Source organism: Littorina saxatilis, linkage group LG9 (assembly GCF_037325665.1).
Source record: "Littorina saxatilis isolate snail1 linkage group LG9, US_GU_Lsax_2.0, whole genome shotgun sequence".
NCBI classification, from domain to species: Eukaryota; Metazoa; Mollusca; class Gastropoda; order Littorinimorpha; family Littorinidae; genus Littorina; species Littorina saxatilis.
Window position 1 is genome coordinate 47,097,144 of NC_090253.1, and position 17,720 is coordinate 47,114,863.

At 40.0% G+C, this 17,720-nt stretch overlaps 1 long non-coding RNA gene across 2 annotated transcripts; it reads right to left on the reverse strand.

The window, feature by feature from the left end:
* Positions 1-7,207: 7,207 nt before the first annotated feature.
* Positions 7,208-17,280, reverse strand: LOC138976276 (uncharacterized). 2 transcript variants are annotated; one of them, XR_011458931.1, is made up of 5 exons: positions 16,573-17,280; positions 14,814-14,882; positions 13,419-13,513; positions 10,999-11,169; positions 7,208-8,459 (listed from the first exon to the last, which is right to left on the reverse strand). It is a non-coding gene; the product is annotated as an uncharacterized lncRNA (long non-coding RNA). The 2 variants fall into 2 exon arrangements; XR_011458932.1 differs by having other exon boundaries at positions 16,677-17,279.
* Positions 17,281-17,720: the final 440 nt, after the last annotated feature.

The window sequence follows — 17,720 nt, forward strand, 5'->3', positions numbered from 1 at the left end:
GTGGCAGTGTCCTGTTTTTCATAGCTTCGATGCGCGAAGTTGGGGATTTCAGCAGAGAATTTATTGATTGATTAATTAATTAGTTATTTAAGCTCACCTCACTCCTTAGTGTTATTTAGGGGGATGGGGGTGGTGGGGGTGGTGTTGGCCTGGATCTTGTTAGTGAACTTTCTTTCTGGCAACTCGCATCAGAAATTCCAGGTTTGCTTTCAAGGCAATAGACGGTTTTTGAAAATAATTCTGTTAGGATTATCAGCAGTCCGGAGGTGTAAAAATCCCTGTACTGCAGTCAGGTTTTTCAAAACATCTCGAGCACGCTCTACGCCTCTGACGGGCTGTATCCCACAATCGGGACAAACGACCAACTTGGATGTGTATGCCATGCGCACAATATGATACCCCTTGCCTTTAAAAATCAGCGGTCACGAGTTCATCAGAGTTCAGAATTTGTTGTGTAAAAGATAGCTGCTGTCAGCGAGCCATTCGTGGCTCAGGTGATTATATTTAATACAAATTTAAAAAAAGGTTTCTTATGTAACGCACGCTGCACAGCATACACATCACAGTCAGTCGCTTGTCCTGATCGCAGGATAGCGTGAAACATGCTCCGGGAGACTGCCAATAATCCTTACATAGTTATTTAAAGAAATTGTGTATTGGTACAGCATGTTATGTATGTACTAAGATAGCTATTTGTAAATATTTGGTAGATATTTATGGTGGTGTCTCGAATTGCTCCCTCCCAATTTGCCCCATCCCATATGGTCCCCAATTATTCTTGCATTTTGCTGTGAGTAACATAACGTGTGCAAAGGCATTTGTTTGAAGCGCATTTCCAAAAAGACCCCCCCGCGGGTTAGGGGGAAGAATTTGCCCGATGCTCCCCAGCATGTCGTAAGAGGCGACTAACGGATTCTGTTTCTCCTTTTACCCTTGTTAAGTGTTTCTTATATAGTCAATGTTTGTAAAGATTTTAGTCAAGCAGTATGTAAGAAATGTTAAGTCCTTTGTACTGGAAACTTGCATTCTCCCAGTAAGGTAGTATATTGTACTACGTTGCAAGCCCCTGGAGCAATTTTGTTATTAGTGCTTTTGTGAACAAGAAACAATTAACAAGTGGCTCTATCCCATCTCCCCCCCTTTCCCTGTCGCGATATAACCTTCGTTAAACACCAATTAAAGAAAGAATTTCCAAAAAGCATAGTTACCATTTGTTTTTTTAAGTCTGAATCCGTGACTGTTGTTCTTGAATACTCTTTCGTTTAGGTTTCCAAAAATGCTGATTTAAAGGGGAAGGATAGTTGAAACTGTAACCGTTTACATTTTGCTCCCAGATTTGCAGTTGTTGTTTTTACTAGGAGTTTGGACGGGCTCGGTGTTCTTGTGGATAAGACATCGGCCTCCTATTCAGAAGGTCATGAGTCAAAATCGCGGCCGCCTGGTAGGTTAAAGGTGGAGAATTTTCTGATCTCCAAGGTCATTGCTTATGTGCAGACCTGCTAGTGCCTTATCCTCCTTCGTGTGTACACGCAAGCACAAGACCAAGTGCGCACAAAAAAGATCCTGTAACCCATGTCAGAGTTTGGTGGGTTATAGAAACACAAAAATACCCTGCATGCTTCCCCCGAAAGCGGCGTATGGCTGCCTGAATGGTGGGGTAAAAACGGTCATACACGTAAAAATCCACTCGTGCAAATTTGTGAGTGAACGTGGGAGTTTCAGCCCATGAGCGAAGAAGAAGAACTATGAGTTTTACTCTTTTAAAAAAATGATTTTCAAATTCGAAGATTGCCACAACAGTAGTCTATCTCATCCGACTTGAACCCTTCAGACTCCCTGTACATGTACTTGCAGTTTAAACTCATATTTTGTCTGAGAATAGTTTTCAAATGCAAAGTCCTTCAGAAAAACTGCGAGATAAAAATCTGGAGTGCTAATATCGTGTTGGTGTACCTACCACTCAGTGGCCGAGTGGTAACGCACTTGCGCTTGGAAGCGAGAGGTTGCGAGTTCGACCCTGGGTCAGGGCGTTAGCAATTTTCTGCCCCCTTTCCTAACCTAGGTGGTGGGTTCAAGTCTTTCGGATGAGACGAAAAACCGAGGTCCCTTCGTGTACACTACATTGGGGTGTGCACGTTAAAGATCCCACGATTGACAAAAGGGTCTTTCCTGGCAAAATTGTATAGGCATAGATAAATTTTCATAAAAATGTCCACCAAAATACCCGTGTGACTTGGAATAATAGGCCGTGAAAAGCAGGATATGCGCCGAAATGGCTGCGATCTGCTGGCCGATGTGAATGCGTGATGTATTGTGTAAAACAATATTCCATCTCACACGGCGTAAATAAATCCCTGTGCCTTGAATATGTGCGCGATATAAATTGCATAAAATAAAATTAAAATAAAATCCCTGAGCTTAGAACTGTACCCACAGAATACGCGCAATATAAGCCTCATATTGATTGGTATGTAAGAAATGTTAAAGTCCTTTGTACTGGAAACTTGCATTCTCCCAGTAAGGTAGTATATTGTACTACGTTGCAAGCCCCTGGAGCAATTTTTTGATTAGTGCTTTTGTGAACAAGAAACAATTAACAAGTGGCTCTATCCCATCCCCCATCCCCCCCCCCCCCCCCCTCTTTCCCCGTCGCGATATAACCTTGAACGGTTAAAAACGACGTTAAACACCCAATATAGAAAGAAAGAATAATCTAGCCGGTTGAACAGCATTTGGTTGGAAAATGAAAGTCTTCACAAAGCTATCTTCTTCTATTTGTGTGGGTTAATAAATAGGATTTAACATAACAATGTGGTACTGGTATGGGTTTTGTAAAGTGATTACTCAACTTCTGTGAATTGTACCTTCGTGGTGATCATGCTACACACTGAGTAATTCAAGCACAGAAAATAATATTTCTTAATAATTTGGCCTTATAAATGTACTCCGTGACTATTTGTATATGGTGAAAAAGAGAAGATATAAAATTTGTGAAATAGGACTTCGTATTTGGTTTTGTCATAATGAATTTGTTGTTTCTGTGTGTGTGTGTGTGTGTGTGTGTGTGTGTGTGTGTGTGTGTGTGTGTGTGTGTGTGTGTGTGTGTGAGCATGCATGCGTGCTTATGTGTGAGTGCACAATTGTGTGTGTGTATTAATCCAGCAGAAACAGCTTCTCTTCCATACATTTGAATCATTTATATTGATACCACATGGAGACTATTCTGAACACACAAGCGTGGTTTTCTCTCTACAGTGCTTTTCCTAAAGTTAAATATTGAATTTTTGAATTTAAAAGTTTTTGGCACACCACTTTAAGATAATGCTCAAGGAAAATAAATAGTCTTCTTTTTTCATTAACGCTTTTTCTCACAGTGATGTGTCAATATCTCAGACGCAAATCCAGAGTCATGCACCGTTTTATGCTTGGGAAGCGCACTATACTCACTTTGGTCAAGGTCACTGTTAGAAACATGCATACCAATCAATCAATTAAGCGAAAATGAATGATAAGATTCGATTATGTTCTTCTTTTTGTGCACAGGCGGTTATACAAACGTGCATAGTGTCAAAAGAAATCACACACACACACACACACTGAAAGTATGAAGAAGCCCCTCCAACTTTTGGTTGAGTTTGACTGCATTACCTTGAGGAGACTGACGACACTTCACAATGGAAAAAAAAATAACTTTTACATTTCAGTGATTTGTTTTAAGTACAAAAGTACAAGTGAAAGTAGAAATAAATTAACGTGACACTATCCCGTAATCACATATCAGGGTCAACTATAATCAGTCCATTGGTTTACAAAACTTTATTCAATTTGTTATCATGACAGAAACAATGCATTGTTTTTTTTAAGATAACTCAAGCATAAATGCTTATTTTAAGTCATCCTGGTATGTACATAACAAAGTTTAGCATGATGGCGGACTAGATACATTTACTCATTTCAGACAACGAAAACAAACAGACAAACCTGATGCGCAAGCAATCAAAAAAGGGAGGGGGTGGTAGTACAGAACTTGGTGGGGGTAAAAACAAGAAACAAAAAGAAATGGGGTACGAGAGAACAGAATTCAGCATAAGGGGAAAAAAAAGGACGACGAAGACTTGGAGCGCCAGAAATGTTGGAAGAGTGGGTCACGTCACAATAATATTAAATGCACAGAAGACACACACGCAAAGTTAATACATTTTGTGATCGGCGAAAATGGCACTAAATTACATAACGATTGGGCCATAATCGATAAGTCGAAACAAGGACACAAAACACGAGAGAAATTACGAAGAACAATTGGTCAGGCAGCATTTGTCTCATGACAGTGTCAAATGAACATTATGAATAAAATGTAGAGGCTCATGTACGGAACATGCCTGTTTGTCTTAACTTGATAAATTCTTGTACAGTTATGAATATGGTCTGATTGACATTCCGGGAATATTGCGGGATGCCTTTCAATAATATTTCAATAAACTTATAATCAGTTATCAATTGACGAATAATCGTACATCTCTACACAAGGGTCAATGCAACAAATAGTGCTCAGCAGTCTCCCTTGGGTAACCGCACTCACATTTGGGGCAATCCTTGACGGGTGCCGCTGACATAAATCAAAATTCAAATCACTCATACCAATACGCAGTCTGCAATTATGGACTTTTTCAAATAGTCTATCTCCAAAATAATAATGACATGGTACTTTAAAATCCAACGTTGATTGCAGTAAAGTAATTGACTGACAATTAAGGTTGTATGTGGGGTGCCTAAAATTTGAACTTTTCTTATTCCCGAATATTTTTTGTGGGCGCAGAAGCACGGGGCAAATGGTATTGTTTTTTTCTGGAGGGGGATCAGACAATATAAAACCAATTAGAGGCCGAGTTGCCTGACAGAAAGGCCAATTCTAGCCCCAGTCCATGCCGGTTACATGTACTATGCACACATTTGAGATCGATACCCAACCTTACTGAGCATCAGTTCTTTGCGTTATTTTAATTTTCTTGTTTTTCTTTAAAATAAAAAAGGGAATGGTTTTATTGATGTCATTTTATTATGTCATTATCTAGTCAGCATAAATGACTTTTATGGATACAGGAGAAAGTGTTAAAATGTGAAGATTTCAAGTGTGGTTTGTGGTCATCTGCTTGACCACTTAAAATGTTGTTTCATTTGATGATACGTTTTGTTTGGTGTTCCCGCTTGAATGTGACAGTAAGTTGTACAATGTTACTGTGTGTGTGTGTGTGTGTGTGTGTGTGTGTGTGTGTGTGTGTGACGGTGTGCGTGCGTGAGTGTGTTTGTGTGTGTTGGTGTACATGTGTGTGTGTGTTTGGTAACCGGCTTTGTACAGCGGGACCACCTTATTTTGTCATGTATTTTTATTCATTCTGGAGCTTTATTAAATAAACTGCCCATTTCAATCACAACTCTGGTCTGGTCTTATTGTCAGTGTTGCATAAATGATTGTATGTGAGCTTGTGAACATACAAAGAAAAAAGAAAGAAACATTCTGTGTCGAAATATCTTGACTAAAAATCAGGCGGAAGACTACACCTGTTGCATTTCCTATTATGCTCAGGCAATTATAACTGAGGGCGGAAGCGACAATGATTCGTTTTCCCCCCAGATAACATTAATTTGTAGAGACGGAAAAGGAACACGCACATTCTGGAACTGATTTGTGTAAATAACTGAGAGGGTGTTTTGTCTGTTTTGTGAAACGGTCCTCACACATTTGCAAAGTTCCACAGTTAGGCAGCTGAATTAAAGCATTACATAATGCATAGTGTAAACTCTAGGCCTACTTCAAGGTCTTATTACTTCAAGATGCATACACGTGCTGTTGTATCTGTTAGTGCTTGCCGGACACCAGTGCTGATTAAAATGGCTTAGATTGTTACTAATTTGAAACTACAGTATGTCCTTTTACGTGTTGTGACAATTTTGTTGGTACCGATGATTTATAAAAAGACTTATCACAGGTTTATTTCGTATCAAACATTTATACTTACTTTCAAGTTCGAGTATACCTTTACTTCCACGAGGAGAGTCTCTCTGTGTGCGCGCGCGCGCGCGTGAGTGTTTGTGTGTGTGCGTGCGTGCGCGCTTAAAGATTCTTGATTTTGGAACATAAGCAGTTTATCTGTCAGGGAGTTGTGTGTGTTTTCATGGCTGCGTGTTCTTTTCCCTCTCATTCTTCCTCTCGGCAGTCCGGCTTCAGAGTCATTTTGTTCCTCCAGGCTCAAAGCAGAAAGCAGCAATGTTTTAAAACATTCAAAAACAAGGATTGTATGTGAGTGTGAGTCATAATTTTCTTTTAAGAACCGAATCATAGCACCACAAGGTTCAAATATGTGCACAAAGCAAAAATAGTGCAAAGCAAAAATTAGGAAAGCAGCATATGGCCATGACTGGAGACACTGCTTTTTGGATCGATCATTCTGCAGACGTCACACTCTGGAGAAAATAAAGCATGACAGAACTCAGTACTGATGTTCTCTGTAAACCATGATTTACATCTTTTACCTTATTCCATACGACATTGTGAGTTTTGCCGTTGTTTCCCTGATAATAAGTCTCGTACTTAGGCACTGTTTGTTTTTCTTCAGTTAATATTCAGAATTTTGCCATGTTTGTTTTGTTGTTGTTGTTGTGCTTGTTTCTTCTTCTTCTTCGTCGTTCGCTCAGACAGCAACCCCGGAGGCCCTGATGAAGGCTGCTGTACGCCGGAGGCTCTCCATGGGTCCATAGAGTTTGTCCCTCATCGGTGTGTCAGCAGGCCAGGTCTCTGCTCGCAAGTTTTGGTGTGTTGGACAGTCCTGCAGGAAGTGTTCCACTGTCATTGGAGATGTGCCACAGGGGGTTGTGCTTGTTTAATTTAGGTTTGTTGTTGTTTGTTTAAAACACTCAAACATACGCACACATCACACGCACACTTTTACTTTTTAAGTTATAATAAGTATTGCATTCAGCCACTGTTTTTTTCTCCTCAGTTGATATTCTGATTTTTGCCAGTTTTTGTGTAATTTGTTTTTGTTGTGCTTGTTTGATTTAGGTTTGGTGTTGTTTGTCGTTGTTGTTTGTTTAACACACACTCAAACACACACACACACACACTAACCAGACACACACACCACCACCACCACCACCCCCACCACCACCACCACCACCACCACCACCACAAGAATAGGTTTACACTCACTTTTTCCTCCACGTTTTAATTTTGGCAATATCATTAACCCAGGATTGCAAAGCAGGGATCATTTGTCAATTTCATAACAACGTACATACAATTTCAGCTGGTTACTGCAATAAAATGTGCATCATCACAGGTTTCTGCTGGAATGACAGTGTCTTATGTGTCAACACAAAATACACACACACAAAATGGGTGTGGTGCTGCACGCCCCATAATAGATCCTAACTTCACCCTCTAAACCTCCCTGCAGATGCATGTTCTGTGCACAAAAATAGCCTTTTAAAATATGCAGTATACAAAATAAAAATGCAGACGACATTTCTACATTTGATGGGGGAGTTGTCCTGTATTAGAATTATTTATCAAATAATTAAAGTTAACCAAAGTATATGTAATAAAACCAAGGAGTCCTCTGTTAAGTAGCTCAAAACAATGATCGCAGCCCAGGGTGCTAACACAGTTAGGGTATGTTGTTCAAGACTTGGAAGGTCAAGGTTTTAAAGTATGCTTCAGTAACGGAATCTTATAACAAAGCTAAAACATTTACCACTGAAGCAAAACCATCTCTGAACAATTCAAAATTGTCACACGTACTAGTTTTACATTTTAAGGATCTTGCCAAGTGCATATCTTTTTATTGTGAAAAATTTGTATTGCAAACAAAAGAAAACACAATGTCTTGTGATCTGTAAATGTTCTTGATACTTAATACATTACAGGGAACCTTATAAATTGTTCAAGTGAAGTACTGTACAGCCTATTTAGCTTGTTCGTTTTCTCCCTTTAAGGTAATTTTGTCTCAACAATCATGTTATCTGCTACAAGTCTATAAACTGCTGTAAACCTTTGTAGATTCATGCCCTTCTGTGTGGGCACCTTCTTCTTCTTCCTCTTCAGTGTTCAGTGTTTGCATTTGGATGTGTGCTCTCTGGCCAAGTCTTGTTGCACAGGGGTGGCAAGGAAAGGCCACCCTCTCAGAACGTGTTGCAGAGTCTGTTCTTCCTACCCTAGCCACAGTCCGCTGTAGGTGCAAAACCTATCCTTTTGAGGTGTACCTTCAGACAGCAGTGTCCTGTGCGAAGGCGGAAGATGGCTCTCTGTTCTGTGTGAGTAAAATGGGGATATGGTCTTGAATGAGCTGGTATCTGTCTGTCTTTTTTTTTGTTGATATAGACATCAAAGAAGCTCCAGCACCAGCCAAGTGTTGACTGTTTTCTTTATGCGTAACCTAGTCCTGGCAGCAGCTGTTGTCCATCTGTAAACAAGCAAGATCATTATTATAATATATTGATGGTGTATATGTTTTACCAGAAAGACGAGTAAAATACCACTTAATTTTTGTTTTAGTAATGAGGCATACATGCAGTTGAACGATCATATCTTGTGATATCTGCCCTCTGAAAAAAACCTACTATTCAAAATGTACTTTTACATCTTGTTTTTTTAACTTAGGCTTTTGAAGATCCACATTTACCACCCAAAAGGAGCCTGGCGATACTGGCATGCTTTAATTAAGATGACGTGTTACTCAGAAATAGTGCTTTTAGTTATGCGCTATAGAAATCTCCTTAATAAATAAATAAATACTGGTGGTGGTTCACTGCAAAGCATAACCTGATATGATTTCTTCATAGCACCTGACTGGAAATGAAGTTTCATACAATAAAAACTATACTGCGCCAGATTTACAGCAGTTCTGTTGAATTCACACAGTCAGAAAATTTCAAGGCTGTCCTCAACATTCTATGCTCACACACACACACACACGACTTGACTTCACTTAGGAAGGTTATGTGATGCTTAAATCATCTGTCTTGCCACTATTTCATCACAAGTAACCACTGTGTTTATTGCTGGTATGTGCCGGAGTGGAGGGATAGTCTTACCCCATGTAAAAAAATTAAAAAAAAAAAAAGCCTGGCAGGTGATCTGAGATGCCTTTAATAACACAAAGCTGCCTCTGTAAACAATTCTGCTTTTACACATGCTATCCCTTAACTTGGATTCATACCAAAAATCAAGCCTAGCTTCATAGGAAACAGAATGTTACTTCAGCATTTAGAATTATGATCTTATTCCATGTACACGCCTTGGCAAATCTGACTCGATCACTACAGCAAGAAGTCAGTGTGTTGATTGTTCATATGTGACCAAGTTGAGGGATGAGCTTATCCTATGTTAAAGCCTGGCCTGAACTGAGACGGTGAAGAGAAGTAGTGTGCCTTTAATGACACAATGCTTTCTTTGTAAGCAATAGATTCAACATCTCAGATCTGGTCAGGCCTATACAAATGCCATCCCTCAACTTTTGTCTGGAAAGGTATTTGCTTTGGTTGCCTAGGAAACTCCAAGTTAAACTAGCAAAATTTAGAACAAGCAATCATAAGTTGCCAATACATCAGCACAGATTTTTTAATGTTCCTAGAAATGAAAGATTGTGTGACATGTGCGATAAAAATGAATTAGGTGATGAGTTTCACTATTTGTTCAGTTGTACCGACGAAAGTATAGTGTCTGAAAGAAGAAAATTAATTAGTCCTTATTACCGATCTCACCCAAATTGTTTAAAATATGAACAGCTAATGAATTGTAAATCTAAGATAAAACTAATGAAGCTAGCAAGATTTGTAGCCCATGTTATGATTTTAGTATGTTAGCGTTATATCTAGTTTCTTTATTGGTATGTATATATGTAATACATGCTTTTGTTTTGTGTTTTTACAAAAGATGCATGGCATAATGGTATTGCCAATTTACTTCAGCTGTATATTATCGTTGTCCGCTTAATGTATACATATTATCTGCCTGATTTCTTACCTGATTTTGTTAAACCTATTTTTCTTTTTGTTTGCATGTATGGAAGTGTATATTGCCAATTTAATTTGGTCGTATAGTATTGTTGTATTTGTCCGCTCAATTTATATACATATATTAACTGTCTGATTTGTTACCTTTTTTTGTGTTAAAGTTATATCTTTGTTTCAAAGCCCTCTGGGCCCAAAACAATAAAATACTTGACTTGACTTGACTTGACTTGACTTGGTTCATACAAAAATCATGTGCCTGGCTAGAGAGTGGGGATTTGTTGTTCTCTTTTTCGAAATCCAAAATAAGCAAAATCAGGTCTTAAAAAGGAGCAAGTCTTAAAATGGGAGTGAATTTACAGATGTTATGAACAAGAAGTCTGCGTAAACAGGGTCATTGATAGGAAGGAGTCTTAGATTGGGGTGTCTTAAAAGGGGCAGGGGTGGGGTGGTGTGTGTGTGTGTGGGGGGGGGGGGGGGGGGGGAGTCCACAGTAATGACCATAAAATAATCAAAATAATACTATTAGTAATCTTATTCTCTACCAAATTTCTAGAGGTCAAGGCAATGATACAGATTTTTTACTTGTGTCACTGTTAGTGTCATTCTATGAATAACAGACCAATAGAAAGAGAGAGAAAGAGAGCTCTGTGTTTTTTTTTTTTACCTGGGTTCATGCTCAGTTGCTTGAAAATTGACTTGTCAGAGGTTCTTCTTCAGCCTTACACCCACATGCAAGAGAACTTGTACCAGATAATGAAATAAGTGAACTTTGAAGTGATTTTTGTAACATTTATGTTTTGTTTCTGGTTTTTGTTGTGAAGTGTTTATGATTGTGTTCTATTCCGTCAATGGCGTCATTCTGGTAATGATGTTGTTATTGCTTTTGTAAAGCGCTTTGTGTGTTCGAAAGCGCTATAGAAATCACCATTATTATTATTATTATTATTATTATTCATAATTAAAGCCCAATCATGTGGTTTAACCTACCTAGTCTTGAAAAGCCTGTCCGAGGAAACAGAACAAGCACCCTTCCGCAGACCTTCCTAACTGGAGAGTCTTGGTTGTAACCGCACACTTTCTAAAGTAGTCCATAAGCAGTTCCATGTGCCTATGTTTTCACTGGAACCAGCTCCTTTGTGTACCTGTGATCTGGATGAGCTGCAACACATAAAACTTTCATATGAACACTATGTCATAAGTACACCAGTTAGCATACATCAAACACTGAGGAGCATCACAAGATATGTTCTAAGGAGGTAACAACTATTGTCACAAAGTGTTTATGATACAGCCACAGGCACATGGCACTGAGTGGTCAATTGGTGAGGGGGGTGGGGGGGGGGCAGAAGTTCTGCTCAGTCTTGTCTACTGATACAACACTTTGTGGTGGTGTAAGGCAGGGAATCACACCCCAACCACTGGCCCCACCCACCTGGTGTCGAGTGCCTGAGGATACATCAGTCCCAGTCATGGCTGGCCCCCGGTTTGACCACACAACTGCCATGTATGGGTACATTTACTTTACAGTACAGATTAGTTTTCAATAGCAATGACATCATGGACACACACCTGCCCAACACTGACACTGACAGCAAAATCAGCGACCAAACGTGATAAAGAGTAACTAATCGTCACAAACATCAAAATGCTTTGCATTAATTTTCTTGAAGAGGTCATTCTTAACCAGATAATCATTTATAGGCAATTGAAGATTATTATTCCACCTACAGGCTATCACTCCTATGGCTGTTACTTGTAACACATTTCATTTCTTAAAATATGTTTTGTAAAGTACATAGATTTCACTAAAAGGCACATTCCTTCTCATGAAAACAATTTGGCTCACCGTCTCAGATCTGGTAGGGCTTTAAAATGGGATAAGACATGATCTCCAGGGGTCGACACTAACTTATTTGGCCTGGGGCCACACTGGCCCCAGAGATGGAAATTGCTGGGGCGGAAAAAAAAATCTGGGGCCCACTCTCAGTATTCACGTGCGGCAATGCATTGTCTGTTTTTCTTCATCGTACTGAAGCCAGGGAAATTCTTTCAACCATTTGACATTGAAATTACGACAGCGCTTCGCGCTTTTGGCTGCATCGGTTTCCTTTTTTCGTTTCTCTCCACCCTGTTCTTCATCTTCATTGCCATGTCTTTTTACACCAGGGATGTGTCGCCACATTTTGCGTTTGGCATTTGAAGGCGATACTTATCTCTCACGCTAAAGAGCGCAATCTGGGAGTTATTTCCCTTACGACATTGTCCTTCGACGATTTGAATGTGTTTTTTTCTTGACTGCGGCATTGATCGTAACGCAAATTTCAGTGACGACTTTGACTGGCGATTTTTAGTGATTGGCTCTGCTGGCATTAGAATTTTCGGTTTGTCATTGTTGAAATTTATCCTGGGGCGGAGTAGGCCCCAAGCTTCGGCAATGTTTGGGGCGGAACACAAAACTCTGGGGCGTTCCGCCCCCCCGCCCCCGCTAGTGTCGAACCCTGATCTTTTAACTTGTTCACATACCCCAAAAAGTGCGATTGTGTTATGAATAAATGCTGTAAAAGCTACCTGTACTAGTTCATTAAAAAAACAAATCACAAAATGTCACTTCACCACAGCATGCAAACAGTGTGTTTATTTCTGGTATGTGTCTAAAGGCGGAGACAGAAGCACAACACAAAACCCTGTTTTCGACAAAAACACCATCTCAAAACGTCGGGGAAACACATGTTTTTAAAGAGGGGATGTCACATGCGAAACACACAGATGAAGCGGGGTGCGTGTTTTCACAGAAATATTGGTCAGTGTCAGCTTGACCCGTCCAGCTATCGCCCTGTGTTTGAGTTTGTAAACAACACGGCTGGCAGTGCCCACTGATACGGTCAGTGTCCACTGATACGGTCAGTGTCCACTGATACGGTCAGTGTCAACTTGACCCGTCCAGCTACCGCGCTGTGTTTGGGTTTGTAAACAACACGGCTGGCAGCGCCCACTGATATTATTGCCTCTCTTCAATCGTGACAGGATCCATACTCTAGTTAGGATTCATGGGTCCGATACTACCCTGAATCGGTACCACATCTGAGTCTGCCATTTTTTTCTATCTCCGTGGTGCCGGAAACCGAGTCACTTGAGTTGATCGTCCGCGTTCATTGGCTGACTACCAAAACGTGTTTTTAGATTTTAGAGCATGCTCTAAAACCCAAAACACGATGCAAAAACATGAAACAGTGTTTTCTGAAACGCGTTTTGGGGGATGTCACATGGGAAACACGCTGTTTTGTGTTTGTTTTGAAAGGAAACACTGTTTTGTGTTGTGAGTCTGACATGGCCTTAACACAGACACACACACACACACACCATACACACATACACCAAAGCAACACAAAAGCCGAAAACATGCCTACCATCTAAATGAGGATATCCAGTTCCAACTGTCTTCTGCCAATATAACACTGCCAGAGACACCATGGTGTAGAAAGTCAGTTTAAAGAGAGACTACCTGGAAGAAAAATATATATAATAATAATAAAACACCCAGTGCAATAGACATACTTTCTCGTTAAAGGCTTACTTTACTATGTAAAAACATTTTGCTTCACAATCACAGTCTCAGATCTTGTCAGGCTTTTACTTGGGATAAGATCATCCCTCTACTTGGACGCATACCAACATAGATCAGCTTGAATGTTTGTGAAAATATCCCATATTTTGAGTTAACTCACCACAGCAAGCAGTCACTGAATATAATATTTTATTTTTTGGTATGTGGCCAAGATGGGAGACAGTGACCCACACTATAGTGACAAGGCAAGTGGGCCTTTAAATTGTAAACTGTTATATATGTGCATTTTGACTTCTTCATAAATTATAACCCTGATGCAGGCAGTCATCAGTAGTGGTTTAGTACCTAGAATGAGAAAAGAATGAACTTGCAAGAAAGAAACTGAGTCAAAATCAAAATACCCTTTAAATTACATTAGATTCCACGGGGCAGACAGGGTTTGAAGTTAGAAAGCTATTTGAAATTGACTAATAGTATTAACTTAACTTATAACGTCATACATGATACATGATACAAACAAATGAACTAAGGCTTTTGAAGATCCATATCCAATCCTGCTACACAAAGGCACAAGCAGAGGTAGAAATTGCCAGGGTCATTTTCCATCCCCATGTAGCCTGGATTTAATTACTGGCATGTTTTTTTTTAAAGAGGTGTGTCACTCAGAATGACTGGAGATGGTTCATTCAATGCAGAGCATAATATACCATTGATTTCTTCATGCCATCTGATTTGCCGGTGAATTCACAGGGCGAGAACAATTCAAGACTGGCCTCAACATTTTATGCTGACTGTAAATTGTAATTATATAATATATCCACCCTAGCTAACTGGTACACTAATCACTTGCTCTGGCGGACTTCTTTTTCCAACATCATAAATCTGTTATTTGTGACCCTCCACCACGAAATGAGTCGCATGTCACCTCGCGCGGTTCTGCGCTAGGCTTAATATAAGTCCGGGGAGTGCCTTGTAACAGTGTGAGGGTCACCTTAGTCACAGGCTTATAACTCAAACAGTTTTCGCTCTTTTCTAAAACGGTTTTCACCACTGGATAGAGCATAAAAAACTCTTTGGGAAAATGTAAAAATATGAAAATCATGCAAAGGTGACATGCGACTCATTTCGTGGTGGAGGGTCACATTTGTACTTTAGCCTTTTGTGGTAAAATATTCTCATTACCAGTTGCACTCACAATCTATTGCTAGTGTATTTTGGAAATGATCAAAAGCCTTACTTGTGTTCTATAACAGCACCATGTCACTGTTGCGGGAAGAATGAGGCAGGGCTTGGTAATAACTGAGACCTGCAAGTAAACAAAACATATTTAGAATCTCATCATGTGTTATTTTGTTATATCTATGTCATGAGGTCTTACATTGCAATAACAAACACACGCATAACTTAACTTAGCAAGGTGTTCTATGTGCTAAGAATAAGAGTAATTTTTTAATGAATTAACGCTGAAGAAGCTACTAGTTGCTTAAACAAATTCATAGCAAAATGTCACTTGATCACCACATCAAGCACACTGCATGTTCATTTCTGGTATGTATGCAAGTGGAGGGATGATCTTGTTCCATGTAAAATCCTAGCTCAGCTGATCTCTCTCAACTTGGATTCATACCACACATTAGGAGCCTGGCTGTTTCTGTTCAGTGGGCATTTCTCCATTTGTTTTATTTGAATGCATTTCTTAAAAAGAACACTTCCTCTGCACAGCAAGCAGTCAGGATGTTATATGAAGTCTTATATCGCGCGCGTATCTCCAGACTCGGACTCAAGGCGCAGGGATTTATTTATGCCGTGTAAGATGGAATTTTTTTTACACAATACATCACGCATTCACATCGACCAGCAGATCGCAGCCATTTCGGCGCATATCCTACTTTTTACGGCCTATTATTCCAAGTCACACGGGTATTTTGGGTGGTCATTTTTATCTTTGCCTTATACAATTTTGCCAGGAAAGACCCTTTTGTCAATCATGGGATCTTTAACGTGCACACCCCAATGTAGTGTACACGAAGGGACCTCGGTTTTTCTTCTCATCCGAAAGACTAGCACTTGAACCCACCACCTAGGTTAGGAAAGGGGGGAGAAAATTGCTAACGCCCTGACCCAGGGTCGAAATCGCAACCTCTCGCTTCTGAGCGCAAGTGCGTTACCACCCGACCACCCAGTCCTTTTTGTTCCAAATCAAACGTTGTTTTGCTCCAACCAAGACTGCAGATCTTGGCAAACATGTGGCATAAAAACTAGATTTGATGACCTTACCCGTACTCACCCTGAAAAGTGCCGATCTAGATTTTGCTATTTTAACAGAGGGGACAGAGGTTGTACCTCTCCTCATGCAGACACCGCATAACAAATATATATGTGTAACAAATCCAGTTGCAACACTGTAGTTTCATGGCTTAATTTCATTGACTGATTGAGTCAGCAGTAGTGAGTACTACATGTCATTATGATCATACCAGTATTAGTGAGTATTACAATTGGAGCAATCTGCAGAATTGTTACCAATACATCATCATAACAGGAATTCCTCAGTGCATGAGACATTGGTGTGTAGACATTTATATGTAGATCTTTAAAACATTCAATGAGTCATGGGACTAAAAACTGCTAAAGCCTTATGTGGCAACATCACAAACAAAATTAACCAACCCCAAATTATGTCAACCTCATGGCCCTTGTACTTGTAGTTCAAGTTGTACTGTTGTACTAGCCAACAGACATAACAAGGAACTTAGCTCAGTAGGTGTTGATTGCTCTGCGTCATTATCAATATCATGATGCTGAGAGTCGAAATGCAGTTCAAACACAGACAGAACAAAATGGAATCTTTGAGTTTGAAATTGAATGAAAAAAAAAAGTAATTTGTAAATTGTATGGTCATGGTGTAGAAGTTTTGAACTTTAGCGTTGTAAATTCATTGCTCCGAATCAACTGCAATCTAACCCTCCGATTTATGTCCTAAGTCATTTACATACCTTTGGAATTTTAAGGAATGGGTATAACGTCCTTTCATCTAATGATCTAGTCTACTTTGGGATTTTGCCCAGTCGCCGTCACCGTCTCCCAGTCCTTGACCTACTTGGAGTCCTTGCTGGGTTGAATCGGCTGAGGAGCGAACCCATGACGACTCGCAACGCGTGGAACCAGAAGAGGAATCTAGGTTTATTTTGCGTGTTTTGGGCCTGCCGACCCTACTTGTACTGTAGTCGATCCACAACCGGCACGAAGCTTCTTTTCGCAGGGCGAAACCGCCCCACTCGTGACTTCATCCGATGTCCGCCATGTTTCAAGTGACAAAAAAGTAGAAACGATCTAACAAATAACTTTCATTTCAAGCACAGTCAAAAAAAAAATTAAAAAAGTACAAAAGAAGGGGTGGAGAAAATGGCATTATCTAGACAGATTCAACTCGGATAAACTAAGAGGGACTTATAACTACTGAAGATTGAGAGCACAGCGGACGTCCTGTAAATTCCCGATCCATTTTTTCCCCTTCCCATTTCGGTATACTGTTCTCTGCTTGTAACGCTACGCAACAGGATAAGAGATATCCTGAGGGTATAAGTGATACTCCCACATACGTTGCACAAGCATAATTTGACGTTACCTTATATACGGTCCAACCGGTGTGCAATGGGTGCTCTCTCTCTCTCTCTCTCTCTCTCTCTCTCTCTCTCTCTCTCTCTCACACACTTTCACTCGCTCGGAGATCACGACATCAAGTAAAATATCACGAAAAACAATCAGGCATCCGCTGACGGCAGTATCACTGTGTTCTGCTGGTGTTTTCTTTGAACTCGGGTTTGTTAAAAACAACGGCAGAACACAGTAAGGGAAGTACGTTGCTGTGTTCTGCCGTTGTTTTTTGAGAACTTAAATCGGTTTAAATGGACTTACTTTATGAAATCTCAGGAACTAAACGTCATTGAGACTTAAAATTTACTGACAAAATGCGCGCTGATGTGCTCATAATGATGACATAAAAATCTCATTTTTGACAAAAATGGACTTACTGTGTTTTGTCAGAGGACGGCAGAGCAGCCCCTCGTAGAATATAATCAAAAGAACAATAATGTAGTACGCAACTACCGGTTGCAAAGTGCAAAGACATAATGGACTGTGC